The following is a 17,831-nucleotide window of genomic DNA, read 5'->3' on the forward strand; positions in this document are numbered from 1 at the left end:
TGGGGAAGTGGGGGTAGCTGGGGAGGAGGGGGCAGGCAGGAGGCTCGTGGTTAGGCTCTGAACCCGTGTCTGCATGTGTGGGATGCTGCAGGCTCAGGGGAGGCGCGGGGGCTGCTCGGAGCGCTGCTGCCCTCACAGAGGGACGGGCCCTGGGGGCCCACGCTGCACCGCAGAGGCGTGCCCTCCGTGGGCTGGAGGGGAGTCCCTGCTCCCCGCATCGTCTCAGAGAACTTTCTGCCCGTACACCTGGGGCAAAGCCAGCGAGACGTCAGGGTCTGGCTGTGCAGTCAGGCCACCCTGACATCTACATCTAAATCAAGAGTCCCCCAAGTCCAGAACTAACTGCTGATGTAGGCGAGGGGCATTTTGACCAGGAATAGGCTGGGTTTTCTGACTAGATGGCCTTTGTGGCTCCACTTAAGGGACTGGGGTCAATTTGTCAAAAACCAATTCCCTAATCCAGTTGCCAGAGAGTATCATCTTCCTTCCAGAGCTGGCCGGGGCATAGGATGGGACAGCCGGCCCCCCGCCGAGCACAGTGAGAGCTGCCCTCATATTTATAGAGCAGGTTGGGGTGAGGCGATGGGGCGCAGTGGAAAGCCAAAGGATAGCTAAACCTTCCAAGATGGTCCTCAAAGGCTTTTCCACCCATTCCCCCCACACAGTGAAATACTATAAGCTTTATAGGAATTAATATACACCAGTTTGGGTAATCCGGTGGGTGAAGCAACGCACACACTCCAGTAATGCCCATCAGCTACAGTAAAATGGCTGTAGCAAAGTCTAGTGTCAAAACTGAAAATTTAGGACAATTTGGCAAATTGCTCTTTCAGCAGAGCAGCTTTGGGCGAGTGATTGTGGTCGCCTCCCCCTGAGTGGGCACAGTTTAGTAGCCAGGGCAGGGCAGGGTGGCCAGAGTCACTCACCCCTCAGATAAACCGTCCGCTCACATACAGACTCGCAAATGCCACTCAGCCCAACATCAGGGCTGCATTTTCCAGCCAGCCTGGAAGTAAATTTGAGGGGAAGACAGTATTAAGCTGTGTCCTCCCCAGGTGAGCTGTGGGCAATGAAGGTGGGTCTCTTTCTTCCTCACCATAATGATGGGCTCTAAGAAATCACATTACTAAAAATCAGTGTAATGTTTATTTAAAATAAAAGAGAATGTTTTCTATGTATATCTTTTGTGAATATTTATTAGGATGTCTTGTATAAAAAAGTGCAATATTAATAATTGTACATTGTCATTCAGAAAACAAAATATTGAGGGGGCTTTTTATTAACCTCCCACAGTTGTGTTCCTGTAAACTCAGTGATGATTATTGTATTGTTCCTATTTTTAATAGAAGCTTATGTTTAACTCTGGATCCATTCACTGTGTACAGAATACAGCCTAAAAGCTAACGTGACATGATAGGGCAGTAAGAGGGGATTCATATGTGACACAATCGTTATGCATGGAATGAAGAAGACAGATTCCATACTACTACTAATGTGGCTGCTTATTTCTAGTTCAATAGCGATTGAAAACCAGTGGCCAACATTTACATTTCCTAAGTAGCAGGCGTCCTCCAGCTCCGCCGCGTATCAGGTGGTGGCAGTGGGAAGTGGGTTTGAGAGCGAGCGTGGAGGACCCAGGTTTGGGGTGGGAAGCAGCGTGCTCCTTGCATGAGATGAATGTACATTTACTGCTTGTTCTGTGAATTGTGACTCAGCGGCCCCACAAGATTATCAGGACTGCTGAATAATGTGCAAGGAGGCACTTCCTCCTCTAAAACATGAAACTGTATTTATATTTTTTGTACAGATAATACAGCTTATTTATTTAAATCTTGTCGTCCGAGTCTCTATTCAGCTCAGCCTTCCCATCTTGTTGTGTGCAGGGGTTGAGGGTGGTTCCCCGCCACTTATGTGTGTCTGGCTGAAGCAGAAGAATCGCAGTTTTCAGCTTTGCATGGGAAGCTGGGGCGCATGCCCGGAAGGGCCAGCTCTGTGAGTGAACCCAGAGGAGCTGCATTTGTAGGTGTGCACGTATTCAGGCTTAGTGCTGCCCTTGACAATCAGCTCATATATGGCCCTGAGTAGTGGGAAGATGGGAGCCACAGTACCTTCAGCAAGAAAAGCAGCACAGGCATCACGGGGGGTAGGTGCAGACTTGGGTTCAAAAGTAGCCTCACTGCAGGTCAGGCTTCCTGCCAACAGGGGCGTGCACTGTGGGAAGTAACTGTGTGCCAGAATTCTGGATGGACACCATTAGTAGGGGCTAACAGTTATAGATCATTGCGATACTTAATCCTCGCGTGAACCCTATGGTTATTCACATATGGGTAGATAGAGGCCCAGCCAGTCCTGCTGGTCTGATGGTTAAGATTCTCCACTCTCACCGCCATGGCCCGAGTTCATTTCCTGATCGGGGAACCACACCACCCGTCTGTCGGTTGTCATACTGTGGGCAGCTGCATGTTGTTGTGATGCTGAAAGCTGTGCCACCGGTATTTCAAATACCGGCAGGGTCACCCAGGGTGGACAGGTTTCAGCAGAGCTTCCAGACTAAGACAGACTAGGAAAATGGCTCTGGCCACCCACTTCCGAAAAAAAATTGGTCAAGAAAACCCTCTGAATAGCAGCAGAGCATTGTCTGATACAGTGCCGGGAGGTGAGAGGAAGGCACAAACAGACCAGGCAGGGTTCCTCTCTTCCTTACACAGGGTCACTAGGAGTTGGAATCAACTCAACGCTAACAAGATAGAGGCTCAGAGAAGCCCAAAGTCACCTGGCTGGTGGGAGGGGGATTCAAACTGGAGTAGTCCAGCTTTCTAGCCAGAGCCTTGCTCTTACCCACTGTGCTGTCTCCAGCTCCTCTGTGTGCGAGTTGACCATGTGTGGCCACCTTGGTGCATGCCCATTCTTCCCTACTGTTTGAAGGTTGGTGGAAGATGACAATAGGACATTTTACTGGAGTTTGTCACTTTCTCATCCTCTACAGTCAATTCTTATGGTATTCTAGGGCTCCTAACTCCCTATTTTTAAAGCATTTTAAAGAAATAAAGCTACAGTGGGACGTGCAGAAAAAACAAAAGCACATCTGTAGAGTTCTTTATAAATATGGTGGCTATGGTGGAAAGGCAGCCTGTCCCCAGGCCCAGACAATGTCCATACAGGGACCTTTGTGAAAGATGCACTGGAGGACCCCAGCCTGAAAGCCAAACTCCAGCCCGTTTTCCAGCAGCTCACCCAGCACATCACACTCTGTTGAGCAGTGTGAAAATACACCGGAAAGATACCAGGAGGCTTTCTTGAAAGTCCAATTATTTTCTTGAAATTCCAATGATTTTCTAAAGAGTTTTAGGCTTCGCTTTAAAGAAAAAGCCAATACTAGAACTAGAAACACTCACATACCACGACCAATGTCCTACAGAGACCCCAGTGGAGGGTGGGGGGAATGAGTCAGGGATGCCAGAGGAAAAACCCCGGCAGGCTCAAATGGTGGGAAGGGCTTAAAAAGAACATATGGAAAATTTTCCAGCCAAAATCGGAGCTCAGCAGAGAGAAAAAGAGAGATTCCTACCAATGTGCCACCAACCACAGTGTAAAAGTTTGGAATCTTAACCACAGGCCAGTCCTGGGGTTGTACCTCCGCATACTAGAGTCCCCTGCTTGGCCTCAGAAGTTTTCAGGACTTCGACAAGATGAGCCCAGAAAATCTATGGGCCCATTGAGACCAGAATGGTCAATAATCAGCAAAGTTCATTCACACATCAGCTTCCTCACCTTTAAAAAGAGGCATGAATATAGGATATCCTATGAGTATAGGATAGAGTTGTTGTAAGAAAATTATTAATTCATGTTGAGGAAATATAAGGGTGCCTGGCAAATCATTGAAGCATTCATTGAATGTTGTTTGGTATCATCATCCAAGATACTTGGAGAGATGGGGAGATGAAGGGCAGGGCTGGCAGAATTTTTGCTATTTCACGTTACTTCCCATTGTCAGTCCCATGGGGTGATTCCCTTTGAAAGACTCACCCCATGTTTCCTTTTTTTTTTTTTTTTTGGTGAGGAAGTTTGGCCCTGAGCTAACATCCAATTTTCCCCTTTTTGCTTGAGGAAGACTTTCACTGAGCCAACATCTGTGCCACTCTTCCTCCACTCTGCATGTGGGATGCTGCGGCTTGACAAGCAGTATGTAGGTCCACGCCCGGGATCCGAATCCATGAACACCAGACCACTGAAGCAAGTTTGCGAACCCAACCACTATGCCACTGGGCCGGCCCCCCTGTGTTTCCATTTTTAATTGAGAAGGACATCAGGCATTCTTCCAAAGTTCACTACCACACAATAGCATAAATGAGAGAGGTGTTAGTGAACCAAGCTCTGTATCTGGCAAGAAAACAGATCAGTCCATGTAGCCAACTCAAAGACTCACCAAAATACTGACAACTTCCAGAAGTATTTCCCAGGACAGATATTATCTTATATCCCAATGTACAGCCTAGTCTCGATTCAAAACATCAAATGTACACATAACTGCCATTTCTTTGATTTACTAAAAACATGGAGAAATATTCATTCATGAGCAAATATACAAGTAAAGTGAAAGCTAAAATTAAGGATCTCTCACAAAGTGGCAGATTTTCTCATAAACAGCATGCCATTATCCCCACATCTAGTCCTGCAAATAAAGCCAAAGGAAATAATACAATTTTATGAATAGCTCTCAGCTAAAATGAGACAAGTTAGATCTCAATCATCTACCTGTGGGGCTCCCAAAAATAGGCAAATTTATCCCCAAAGAGTAAGAGAATGGTGGGGTAGAGAGAAGGATGAAGCTCTTGGGAAATAACCCAATGAAAACTGACCTGTTTGGTGAATTAACCCAAGGAAGGATAAATTAGGAAACAAAATAAGGTGACACCCCCTTGGTTTTGTCTCTCTCTGTCCTTCATTTTGTTCAGTGAATCAGCTATGATTTAAAGTCTTCAGGTTTCAGACTCAGAATGCATTGAACATGACCTAAATCAGGGAAGGTTATCTACCCATGTCACATACTGCCAATTAGGAAAACATTGGTGTTGACGCAAGCCTTGAAGGAAACAGTGAAGAATTGAATACCCACTGAATTCTACCAATCCTCTAAGAAAGATTAACCTAAAATTATTGGCTGTAGCCCACCCACCCATCTTGTCCACTTGGAGACGCTTTTATAGGTGAAATGTGTATGACCTGATCAGAGATTGTCATCTTTGTCCAAACCTCAGCTTCTTATACATAGCACCCCAAGGTCTTCAACTGTTGGTTGTTACCCCTAAACTGAAAGGCAGATATTGGTCATCAAGCCTTTGCCAATAAGAAATGGGCTGTCGGGCCAGGCCTGTGGCTTAGCGGTTAAGTGCGCGCGCTCCACTACTGGCAGCCCAGGTTCGGATCCCGGGCGCGCACCGACGCACCGCTTCTCCCGCCACGCTGAGGCCGCGTCCCACATGCAGCAACTAGAAGGATGTGCAACTACGACATACAACTATCTACTGGGGCTTTAGGGAGAAAAAGAGGAGGATTGGCAATAGATGTTAGCTCAGAGCCGGTCTTCCTCAGGAAAAAGAGGAGGATTTAGCACGGATGTTAGCTCAGGGCTGATCTTCCTCACAAAAAGAAAAATAATAATAAAGAAATGGGCTGTCACTTTGCCTGTCAACCAGAGGTTTACAACTTCACTCAGATGGAGTCCGTGAAGCACCTGTTCCCAATCAACCACGTGTCACGCTCTGATAAGACAATATACAGATGTCACTCACCTCTGTTTTCCAAAGGCAAAATCCATCTTCAACCGAGAATTTCCCAGGCTGCTCCTAAAGATATGGTTTATATATGTGTAAACAGAGATTAATGTGCAGTTTTATGTGAGTGAAGAGAAAGCTGACAGTGGGGAATGGTTCTCCTGGTGAACATAAATAATATTTGTTTAAGCAGAATGCTTAGAGGGCCTGAGAGATCGCACAGTCAGCATTCAGACCAGAAAGCACGCCTGGGAAACGTGACTCCTTCTCTAAGATGACATAAACAGCCCTCCTCCGAGTCTTTGTGATGGCCAGCTTTGACCTCGTTACAAATCCCATGAAGGACAAGCTGTGAACAATTTAGTTACCAGGTGAGCAACTCTAGGAAACATTTAATAGTCAAGGCAAGGAGTGTGGTGATGGAGTGTGTCACAGGCTTGGTTTTCTTCCCGTCAATCTCCACCATCATTCTTTAAATAATAATGAAAGGGCCAGGAAATGGCTTAGCCGAGGTCAGTTGAAGGATGACGAAGTTGTTAGTCAGTCATGCAGGTAGTTCTGTCCCATAGCTGGAGCTCAGCACGTCACAGTGCCAGAGCACAGAGCAGGTGCTACGTCCGTAGACCAGTCACTCCTGAGCTGAATTTTTTGCCTGCACAGGCCCTCCCTATTGGAGTGGAGACACTCAAGTTAACCACCTGAGAGCAAGCTCCTGAGACCTGAATCCTCCACTCACTTTGCACTGTGAGGGTCTAGCTTGGGTCCAGTAGGGATGGAAAACAACCAAAGTCCTCATCTGGTCCTAGTGGACCTCACTCTACCTCCCCCGCCAGATAGGCCTCTCTCCTTCTGATCTCGTCTCCTCCCTGATTTCTTTTCCCATCACATTCCTTTCCTTTCCCTTAGAGTTTGACAAACTCTTGCTAAGCACCAACTCTGTGCCAGGCCCAGGCTGGGCCCCGAGGGTACGGGAGTGAAAGCCTAGTCCCTGTTTTCAGGGAGCTCGGAGTCCAGTCAGGAAAGCAGACACATCCCACCACAAATGCCAGTGTCTCCTACTCAGATTATAAAGGCCAAGTTTGGGGGATTCTCCAGCTCAGATTTCTTCCTCATTTGGCTCTTTCCACGGTCAGCACCCAGGGATTGCTCCTTTTAATCCTGTCTCACTGGGGCTTTTGCAAAGGTATCCTGACTGGACTCCTTAAATCTACTCTCGTCTCTCCAATCCACTTCCAATGTAGCAGCTAGAACTATTGTTATATTGCCTGCAAATACATCAGTGTAAACAGATGCACATGTGTAGAATTAACTTAAATCTATACCCTAGGGGCAGTTAGCTACCATTTAATTACCCAATCATAAATCCACCCCCCCAAAGCTACCATTGGAAGCATTTCAGGTATTGCTATCTAAATCTGCACCAGAGGGTTTGTCAATTATACAAGGTTCATTAATTACACACCAGAAATGAGCGGTATTAGAGGACAGGAAAGAGTACACAAGCACCACTGCCCTTACACAGTCTAAGAATCCAGCAAACCCAACAGCCTGGAGCTCCAAATCTAGAGCCATCTGGTTCTGTGTCCCCCAGTCCATTTGCTTGATTTGACGAGAGAAGTTTTCGGCTGATCTTACCATAGGAATATTCACCTTAGAGTAACCGTCAGAGTGCCGAGGGTTGGCTCATAGGACTCACTTGAGTTCACGGAGCAGGTTATGTGACTGTGTTGGGCCAATTTGCTGGCATTTATCCCTGTGCCAGAACTTGGTCTGGGATTGTCTTTGTTGAAACACACCACCTTCGGTAGTGAGGCTGCATATGTGGAGACACAGAGCTCCAGCCTCTCTTGATGGAGCTACCCATCAGACCAGGATAACCTGAGAACTGTCGGTCAGCCAAAATGGCTTAAATCCACTCACAAAGAGATCTTCTCAAAGGACAGTTTGGGTTATACTAGTCCTCTGTTTTAAAGCCTTCTACACCTTCCCACTGTTGTCAGGATAAGGCCCAGACTCCCTAAAATGTCCTGAGGCACCCCACAACAGCCCAGGCTCATCTCGGGCCACTTTCTCTGAGTGACTGGCCTCAGTTTCTTAAAGGCTCCACCTTCTACTCTCCCTCTTCTCACCCTCCCATGAGCCACAGAATGCCAACCACCACACCCACCACCATCTACTCTTCCCTGGGAAGTCTTTCCTGGGGCCCAGGGCAGGGCAAATGTGGAGGCTGTGAGACGTTTGTGACGTAATGTTTCCTAAGGATTGCCCAGTTTTACAACTCTTCCCTGCTGCCTTGCAGCAAAGGTAGAAAGCTGGGCCCCTCAGCCCTTTGATAGCCCGCAGAGATGGATGCAACCTGAGGTCCAAAGTCCACATCACAGGTAGAGGGTCCTGTATTCACAAAGCTATCTCCTCCCCCCCACACATATCTGCTTATTTCAGGACCAGGGTTGGATTTGTGGCTGAAAAATAAAATAAAATGACAGTTATTTACAATGGCCCGTCTTCTAAATAGAGTGGGTCCCAAAAAATGATCTTTTGTTTTGCTGAAGAGACGATGATGGGTGGGAACACAGAAGAAAGTGACCAAGAGGAGACACACAGCATGACAGGATAGAAGGACAGAGAAATCCTGAGGGACGAGATCTGGGTAACTGTGGCTGGAGAGGCTGGGGGTGAGACAAGGGAGGGAGAGCAGGAACGGGGAGGCAGGTCTCTCTCGGCTGATAGTCACCTCTCAAGAAAGCCATCCCCACCCTCCAAGCTGATGCCGCCCTCCTTCTCCCTCAAAGCACTGGGCACGATTACAGTTCCTTGTAACTCCCGGTGCCTGGTAACTCAGAAAACCCTTCCTGATGTCCTTCAGGAAAGACCTCTTTCTCCCCAAGGGTTGTAGTGCGGAAAGAGGAAGCGGAAAGAGGAAACGTTTCTAGAAATCGTAGGATGCTCCAGTCGCCCCTTTCCAGGGACCACAGCAGTAGTGGAAGTGCCAGGCCTGTCTGACTGCAGGGCCTCATCCAAGGCCCCGCTACACTTCACTACACCTTGCTTCCCAGAAGGAGCCTGCTGGCCAGCCAGTATTTAAATGTCCCACCCCAGCCCTCTCCAGTCTCAGGGGACAGCCACTGCGTCCTTCCGGTCACTCAGACCCAAGGTTCTGGAGTCATGCTTGATTCCTTCTCGTTCTCATGCACCTCTAATCAGCAACTCCATGTGGCCAACCTTCAAAACACACCAGGATGTGGCAGGGGCCGGCCTGGTGGCATAGCAGTTAAGTGCACGCTCTCCACTTCGGCAGCCCGGGGTTCATAGGTTTGGATCCCAGGTACGCACCGACTCAACGCTTGTCAAACCATGCTGTGGCGGCGTCCCATACAAAGTAGAGGAAGATGGGCACGGATGTTAGCCCAGGGCCAATCTTCCTCAGCAAAAAGAGGAGGACTGGCATCGGATGTTAGCTTAGGGCTAATCTTCTTCACCAAAGAAAAACACACACACACACCAGGATGTGACACTTTTCTCATTACCCCGCTTTTAGCAGCTGGGTGTGGTAGGATGACCCGGCCCTGCTTCCGCCTGCTCCCCCACAGCCTCTCACCGCAGGCAGGGCGACCACAGGCAGAGCTGGAATGTAAACCAGATCTGGGCACTTCTCAGCTGCAAGCTTGACATTAGCTCCCCTTGGAGTAAAAGCCAAATTCCCGGCAATGGTCTAGACAGCCCTCACTGGCCTCCTTCTGCTCCCTGAAGACACCTGGACAGAAATATGCCTTTGCTTTAGTCTTCCCTGACGTCCTCATCTCCTCCTTCAAGCCTCTCAAATCTCACCTTCTCAGTGAGGCCCACCAACCATGCCATCAATACAACCTGGGCCTCCCAGCACTCCTGGCCTCTCTATCCCGATTGCCTTGCGCTTTCTCCATGCCTCTTATCATCCCCTAATTTACAATTTACTTATGATGCTTTTTACTTATCATGTGTTTTTTATATATTATACATTATTACATATTGTTATATATATAGTTAATTGTATATTATGCTTATTCATCATCAGTGAGTGTCTGTCTCCCCCACTAGGCTGTAAGCCCCAAGAGGACAGGATCTGTGTGTCTTCTGTTTGCTGATATAGCCCAAAGCTACAAAGCCAAAGAAAAGTGGCCGGCGCCCAATATATGTTATCTGAAGGAATGAATAAATGTATACATGTACACACGGATGGATGGAAGGAGGAGGAGGAAGTGTGGTCAGCGCTATGACAGACAGAGCATCTTGTCCATCCTGATGACCGGAGCTATGGCAGCGGTCGTGGGGTTGTGAGGTTGTGGAGGAGAGGGAGGCATGTCTAAGAGGAGCAGGCATATACAACGGGACATGTGGAGGGAGAAGGCAGGGTTTCTGAGTCACCACCCATCAGACAGGGAACTCACTGGACTGAGTAAAGGAAATGAAAGCCATGGAGCCCCCAGAGAACACCTGAGGGCCATCTAGGTGGGTCCCCAGGAGGTACCCCCAGGGCGAGAGCATGGTGAGAATTACGGATGACCTGAGAGTCTGAGAAAAGGCCTGCATAGAATAGGAAAGGGAACAGTGAGAGCCTCAAGTCAGAGGGACCCCTGGAGCAGGCGGCCAACAAAGGCAGGAGATGCAGCGACCTTCCCAGTTTAACATCGAGAGCTTGGTAACCAAGAGGATACAGCATCTCTAAATACCACTGTCTGAGAGCTTATAGTAAAACAGACAGTAGATGCGACTGTATGTTACCAAATCACAAGACAAAAATACCTTTTTCCTCAGAAAATCCCAAGGGATCTCTTTCTAGAGTGAAGAGAATCCACTCTAAAATGGTTAACTGTTTCAAACCAAGAGCTCAAAATTTAAAGATCTCTTCAAATAACCTTAAGCTCCTGGATGTAATCATTTCTTCTCATATAGTAGACTTGTAAGTAGATGAGCATCAGGTAAAGAAACCCTATTGCAACCTAATCGACATTTTTGTATCTATTTGTGTGTGTGTGTGTGTCTGTAGGTCTGAATGCAAACTTTGTACTAGGTACAGTGGAGAATCACTCACACACCACATATAGTTTCCATTCCCAAACTTCTTTCAACCTAATTATTTCTTAAGCCATACGCCTGTAAACTGCATACCCCTTTAAAGGCATTCCAAAATCCATTCTTTTCTCTCAACTTCAATAGCCTCTTGCATCTCTCTAGCACTCTCCTTCTTCCAAATCTGCAGTGTTATTCCAAAACTTCTTCACTCTTCACAAGGTTTGCTTTACAAACATCATCTCCTCGAATGCCCTGAGCAAGCCTATGAGGAATTTGCTAAGTTGCTTAAGCTCTGAGCCTCAATGCCCCGGCCCAACGCCCATACAGGGGGCTAACAACAACAGAGAGGCTCATGTGGATGAAGCGAAATTGTGTATGTGGATGCTGTGGGAACTCGAGTGAGCTCCACACAGGAGATGCATATTTGTGTCCACTGCCCAGCAAATGAACTTTCCCAGGCTCCCTGCGCCCCACTCTCTGGCTGTGCCATAACCTCCCATTTATCAAGAAGCCAAACAATCTCAATGGCCAGTGACCAGGATGTTTCAACACTCAGAGCTGACCCTGAGGCACTGCAGGATCCACTGAGGTTTCTGAATCATCAAAGAAAGGTTCCACCATATGTTTGCATGCATGTGTATTTTATTGTTTTCTAAATTTATTTGAAGAAATGTATGATGAGCACTTGGCAGTATTTCTCCATGTGTGTTCCAATAGGATTTACACAATAAAAGGGCTCTATTGTCAGAGCTGGAAACTCTTGTTTCTGCCTGCTCAGCATTCATCCCTCCCTTCCCTGGAAACTACACCTCGGTTTTCCTTTGGGGACCCACCCCATCCCCAGCCCTCCCACAGTTCATGTAGTTCACCTGGGATTGACCCCACGCATACACACCACTCAGTCCAGGGATAGACCCGGCTTCAGGCCTGGACAATGAGTACTTTCTCTCTCCCTGGCCATAGCAATCAGTTCAGGGATCAGCAAGAGACTCAAATCAGGTAAAAGAGACTCAATTCTTTTTACTGGAGTTTTACTGGAACCACTGGGAAGGACCAAGCCCTTTGGCTAAAAGAATGTTGCAAGCTTAGAATTGCAAGAAACCACCACATGAGAAGGGCCTGCCTAAGCAGGCAATGCAGAAGAAAATAAAGCCAAAAGATGAAGACTGAGCCCCCATCACATCATCCAAGCCACTGGATCCAACCGTGCCTAAAGCCCACAGATAAAGCCAAAGACTGTTCAATTGCCAGAACCAATAAATTCCCTTTTTTGCTTGAACACGTGTAATTGCAAGAATGCTGATTCATGCACCAGGTTACACAAAGTTAAACAAGGTGCTTTTTCTATAGGGTTTCACAGAGCCTTCAAAACATTAACATGCATTATGAATCTCCAACAGGGGGATATAGTATGCAGCCTTTCCCAAACTTATGTGTCCAATGAGCTTTTTTTGAAGACCATATCACAGGGCTTGTAATCCACAGAAAACACCTTGGGAAAGGCTAATACATATCACCTGTAGGTTAACCTCAGCTTAAAATACTCCAGATCCCTCTTCCCTGATTATTCTGGATAAATGAGACAAATGGGAATTCATTTATCCAACACTGTTGATGCATTTGTCCAGACTTTAAAAATGTGTGTGTATAATTTTTTATTCTTTTTGTTAAATTGGGGTCACAAGCACAAACCATGGTATATTTTTCCAGACTTAATAAAATATGTATGTGCATGTGTGTGTGTGTGTGTGTGTGCATGTGTATATATATATATATTCTTATTTTTTATTATTGTATTGTGGTCATAATTCCTGAGCTGCCATACTTTTGAGTTCTGCATTTTTTTTGATTTTTTTGGCCTCTAGTCGCATTGCCAAGCTATCAGCTGTCACTCCTTTCTGTTCTAAATGTGTCTGCCTACAGCAGCAGCCTCTCCTGCTCTTCTGTGGGCTAGTAAACCAGATAAGAGAAGCTCATTGGAACTGTGCGTGTAAAAAAAAAAAGTGGAAAAGAGGGGCCAATACACTCAGAGTCAGCGCGAGGGTACGGGGTGTGCATTGAACAAAGAGCCTGAGTTTCCATACATGAAATGCATGTCAATGATTTTGGCAACTTAAAGGCTGTTCATTTCCAGGTTCTTGCCTCGGTTTTGGACAGCTGAAGTTTCCAAATAATTGACCTTCAAATATGAGAGGTGCTACAATACTTAGCCAAGGAAAGAGCCACTCCAAGTTGATAGTAAGCACTAAGCTCTGCTTAGAAACTTTAAAATGAAACGTTCTGTTGTTTTTTTTTAAGCCCAAGAGAGCCCATAGTCCAAAAAATTCCATTTCTTAGTTTATAAGTCATTCACTGGCATAGATGTCAAATTTCAGTCATTTTTCAGGCATTTTGTCTGCCTGTAACTCTCAAGTAGCTGCTTGCCTAGTTAAAGGATATCTGTGGCCTCCCCTGTTTTATGATCCTATAACATGAAATGGACAGGAGTTGGGGACAACAGGGAAGCTTGGGGACAACCAAGCTTTCCCCTTGTCATTGAACGAACAGCCTTGGCCCTGAGTAGGTAGGGAGGATGCAGGCCAGCAGGCAGGCCGCTGCTCTGGGCAGTAAAAGCTCAAGAAAAGCAGTGTTAGATTCAATCGCAGGAGTGGAAAGTTCCTGAATCCTTGTGGAGAGCATCAAGCTGGGTTTGCTGCCACACTTAGAGGCTTGACAGGGAAACGCCATCAGGACTTCTCATGTTGGCATCTGAATATCCAGAGGCAGAGACTGAGGCGCCTGTGGCCCAGAAGTGTGGCTTAAAGAGGAGCCCAGCTTCTTATTGCCCTCATGCCTTTTCCAGAATCCAGAGCACGTGTTCTGGAAGGTTCATAGGTTCCTGGGTTCCCGTTGCACTCCCAAAATGGGGAGGAGCCAAGCACCTGCCCAGCCAGCCATGTGGAAATTCAGGGCCCGCCCTGCCAAAGAAAACACCCCTGCCTGCCCCCACCCCCACCCCCACCCCCAGCATTTATGCTCAGAAGGGCCTCTGTCTTCCCTCGCTCGACGCCTGCCGACCAGATGTGGGCCTGGGTGACGGTGGGGCGGGCCTGAGGAGCCAGGGGGCCGTTTAATCTGCAATTAGGACCTGCGACCCCCACCTGCCCCACCTACTTCCTCTTGACAACTACACAGCTGAAAAGCACCTTTAGGGGTAAGGGATCCCTCGGTTCATCTTCACGCCCTAAATGACCAGATCCCAAACAGGCGCATCACTTTGGAAAGGATTTGCTGTGCCCACACCATTGCCTTGGAGCAGTCAGCTTCACTCCTGCTTTTGGGGCTGAAGCCTGGAGTGGGCTGGGGAGGACAGTTACTGTAACTCTGTACCTTATTTCAACACATTTAGGGCAGTGAGACTACAATGAAAAGGTATTTGGAGGACACCATGTGCAAGCAACACTATGAGACAAAGCAGGGAGTGTGTTCTGAGCAGGGGTCAACCACCCTCAGCACAGGCCCTGGCCGGGACTACTGCTCCTGGTGTCAGACTGGGCTGTGGTCTCTGCTCAGTTGAGGGCTGTCTCTGAGCCCCCAGACCCTCCCTCCATGAAATTGCTGGCGATGTCTGAGAGGGGTAGGAGGGAGGATAGGTGGGGCAGAGGATGGAGGTGGGAGAGCACTGTCTGATGCTCCCTGCACAGCCTTGGGGAACGGCCCTGTGTTCAGATGCTGGAGGCCCCCACCAGGGCTCCCTTCACTGCATCCACTGGTTGGCCTAGTACTCACTCTACACTGCCCAGGTTTGCCCCTCTGTCCAGTCACGGAAAAAGTCACCCTCCAGCGATGCTTTCCAGTTGAGAAAACCTCAGTGAAATCCCATTAGTGCTTCACCTTCAGCTGGCCCTGTCTGTGCCAGATCAGGTGATGGGCTGTCTACTTGAGCTTATCTCTTTCTGATCCCCTCACATCCACCACTGAACTATAATAAAGCAATAAGGAAATTATAAAATGCCATAGTGAAGAGATGGGAAGAGGGTCACCAACGGGCAAGGGTTTTTAAGAAATTTGAAGAAGACAGGAGGCAGATGGTGGAATGATGTCTGACAAATGTAGAAGGGGAAGCCACAGCCTAGAATAAAAATGCCTCAGGAATGCTGGAGCTGGTAGGAAGCAGGTCTGCAAGGCAGAACCTGGCAGGGGTTCAGGATTTGAAACACCAGGTACCATAGAAAGCAGGGTGACAAATGGTGCTAAAAATGGGGACGGCTGAAAGAATCACTTATAATGGGCCCACCTTCCCCACCCTCCAGCCACTGCCTGGCATAAGAGCTTGGAGCCAAGCCAAAATAGGGGAGCTCATCCTTAAAGACGTTGACCCTTGTGAAAATGCAACAAGCAGTAGAATGGAGAGTCCTTCAAGCTGTTCTTGGTGCTGTGTTTATACTTTAATGGAGGGGAGGGCAAAGTAGAGAGGGGGTTCCTTATCAACAAAAAATGAAAGCGATGTGCCAAGGTCTTCACCCATGCAGGTGGCCCCACTGTAAGGTAAGCCAGGGACTGAGATCTGCCCTGGCCACCTAGCCTGCTGACACAAGGGCTTCCCTGTGCAGGGCACAGGCAGGGAGACACCATCATTGGGAGTGGGACCTCATCCCAGAAGATGCCCCTGAGCACCAGAACTCAAACCAGCAGACCATGTCCCGCCAGCCCAGGGCTTCCACCCAACTAATCCCAATCCCTCCAGCCAATCAGCCTCACTCGGAGCCTCTGCTTTCCTCGGACAGGATAGAGTTTGCCATATTTGGGCTTTGAAAGTCCTACCTGTTTTCCTCTCCAGAACCCCATCCCCAGAGCACACTGGATTCAGCACTGGAGCAGGTTCCCTGCTTGGCCATAAAACTTTTCCCTCTGTGTTCTCTCTTTGGTCTCTCATAATTTTTCTCTGGTAACATGCTGAAGCCTTGAGAACTCTGGGCTATGGCAGGTGATAAGCTCCCACTTCATTCTCACAAGTGAAAAATATACGATATAAAATTTAAACGTGTATTTTCAAGAGAAGACAATGTGGTTGAAGCCTCCCATCATTGGGATTTGTTGAACAGGATCATATCAGGTATTAGAACAGTGTGTGCACGTGTGTGCATGTGTTTTCACAGCAGCAAGAGAGCCTTTTTGCAACAAACTCTTGCGTGGAAGCCTAGTACGCAGAACCAATTAACAAGAAGCTTCTCTGACAGAGCAGGGGAGGGGAACCAAGGCCCCATCTTCTCAGCTTACCTTCTCTTTCCCTTCTCGTGGCCCAAGTTACTTCCTAAAATGACATTTCCAGAGAGTGCAGTTAGCAACTCGACTCAGAACTAAAAAGTTAGCTATATGAAAAAAAGTAAATACTTTACTTTGTAAAACATGTAACATAAACAACATAAAAAATATATCTTTATCTGCACACTTGTAAACACTGACCGACAGAATCATAAGTAGATTCAGCCAGGCAGAAGTCGACCACCACCTTCATCATCACCGTCACCATCATCCTCACCTACATTTAATGAGTTAACTGTGAGCTGGGGCTAAGTGATTGACATATACTCAATCATCAATCCAAACAACAAAACCATGAGGCCAGTGTTGCTATTATTCACATTTTAAAGAATTTGACCAAGGTCTCATAGCTAGTGAGTGACAGAGGCCGAGATGCAAGCCCAGGTCTAGACTCTCTCCTTGCGTGCTCTTAGCCACCATGTTCCGCTAGTCCCTATAAGAGCTACTTGTGTCCTTCTTTATGTATTTTCTGAATTTTTTACTTGTATTAACCACTTTCACAATAAGGATATTTTGAGACCAAAAAAGGACAGGGAGTAGGAGAGAGACGATTTCTTAAGTCCTAGAGAAGTGGGCAAGGCAGAGATGCCCTGGGCAGCTCATCTAGCCTGGGGTCACCATGCAGGTGACCCCCAATGTCACAAAGGGAGGGCTCAGAGGAAATTCCTCACCCCAAGAGGGCTCATTGCTCCTTAATCAGCTGGGTCCATCCAGCTTTCCTCAGCTTCCTCCCTTCCTACTCATTAGAAATACTAGAAGGCCAGCCCCGTGGTTTAGCAGTTAAGTGCACGCGCTCCGCTACTGGCGGCCCAGGTTCGGATCCCGGGCGCGCACCGACGCACCGCTTCTCCGGCCATGCTGAGGCCGCCTCCCACATACAGCAACTAGAAGGATGTGCAACTATGACATACAGCTATCTACTGGGGCTTTGGGGGGAAAAAAGGAGGAGGATTGGCAATAGATGTTAGCTCAGAGCCGGTCTTCCTCAGCAAATATAGGAGGATTAGCATGGATGTTAGCTCAGGGCTGATCTTCCTCACACAAAAAAAATACTAGAAAAGTCTTATTAGTCTTGATATAACCAAACACTGTAATATAACTACACTGAGAAGGGAGAGAGAAGGAGTGAATGTAAACTTAATGTAATATAAATGTAATGTATAATGTAATATAAAGAAGGGAGAGAAAAGAGAGAGAGAAGGAGGGAACGTAAATGTAAAATTCCTAATCTACCAAAACAGGCCATGTCTAAAATCGATGAGTCAACAGACAGTAGCATATGCGTATTATTTAGGAATGGGAAGGAAAAGATTAGCAAAAACAGAGCAAATAATTTACAATTGCTCCCTGGGGAAGTGATAATAGGGGAGGCCAAGAGGGTGGGGTATAAGAGATTGCTATATTTTTATAAGCATTTAGCACTATTTGGCTTCTCAAATCGCGTCAATATTTCTCTGATTTGTGAAAAATGATGAAAGAAAAATAACAAAACCTACCCTCCTTTGTGGTCTCCTTTAACTTAATGGACTCCCGTAAGGAGTTCAGACAGAGACGACGTGGTTTGATGTGGTTTGTGGAGCAATGAGATCAGAGACACAGCAGATGGGAAGTGTCTGGTGTTGCAGGAGGAGCACTGGATTGAAATAGAAGAACTGGGTTCCAGTCTTGGCCTTGGTGCTCCAAGCTCTGTGGCCTTGGGCA

The sequence above is a fragment of the Diceros bicornis genome, chromosome 22 (assembly GCF_020826845.1).
Source record: "Diceros bicornis minor isolate mBicDic1 chromosome 22, mDicBic1.mat.cur, whole genome shotgun sequence".
In the NCBI taxonomy this organism is placed as follows: Eukaryota; Metazoa; Chordata; class Mammalia; order Perissodactyla; family Rhinocerotidae; genus Diceros; species Diceros bicornis.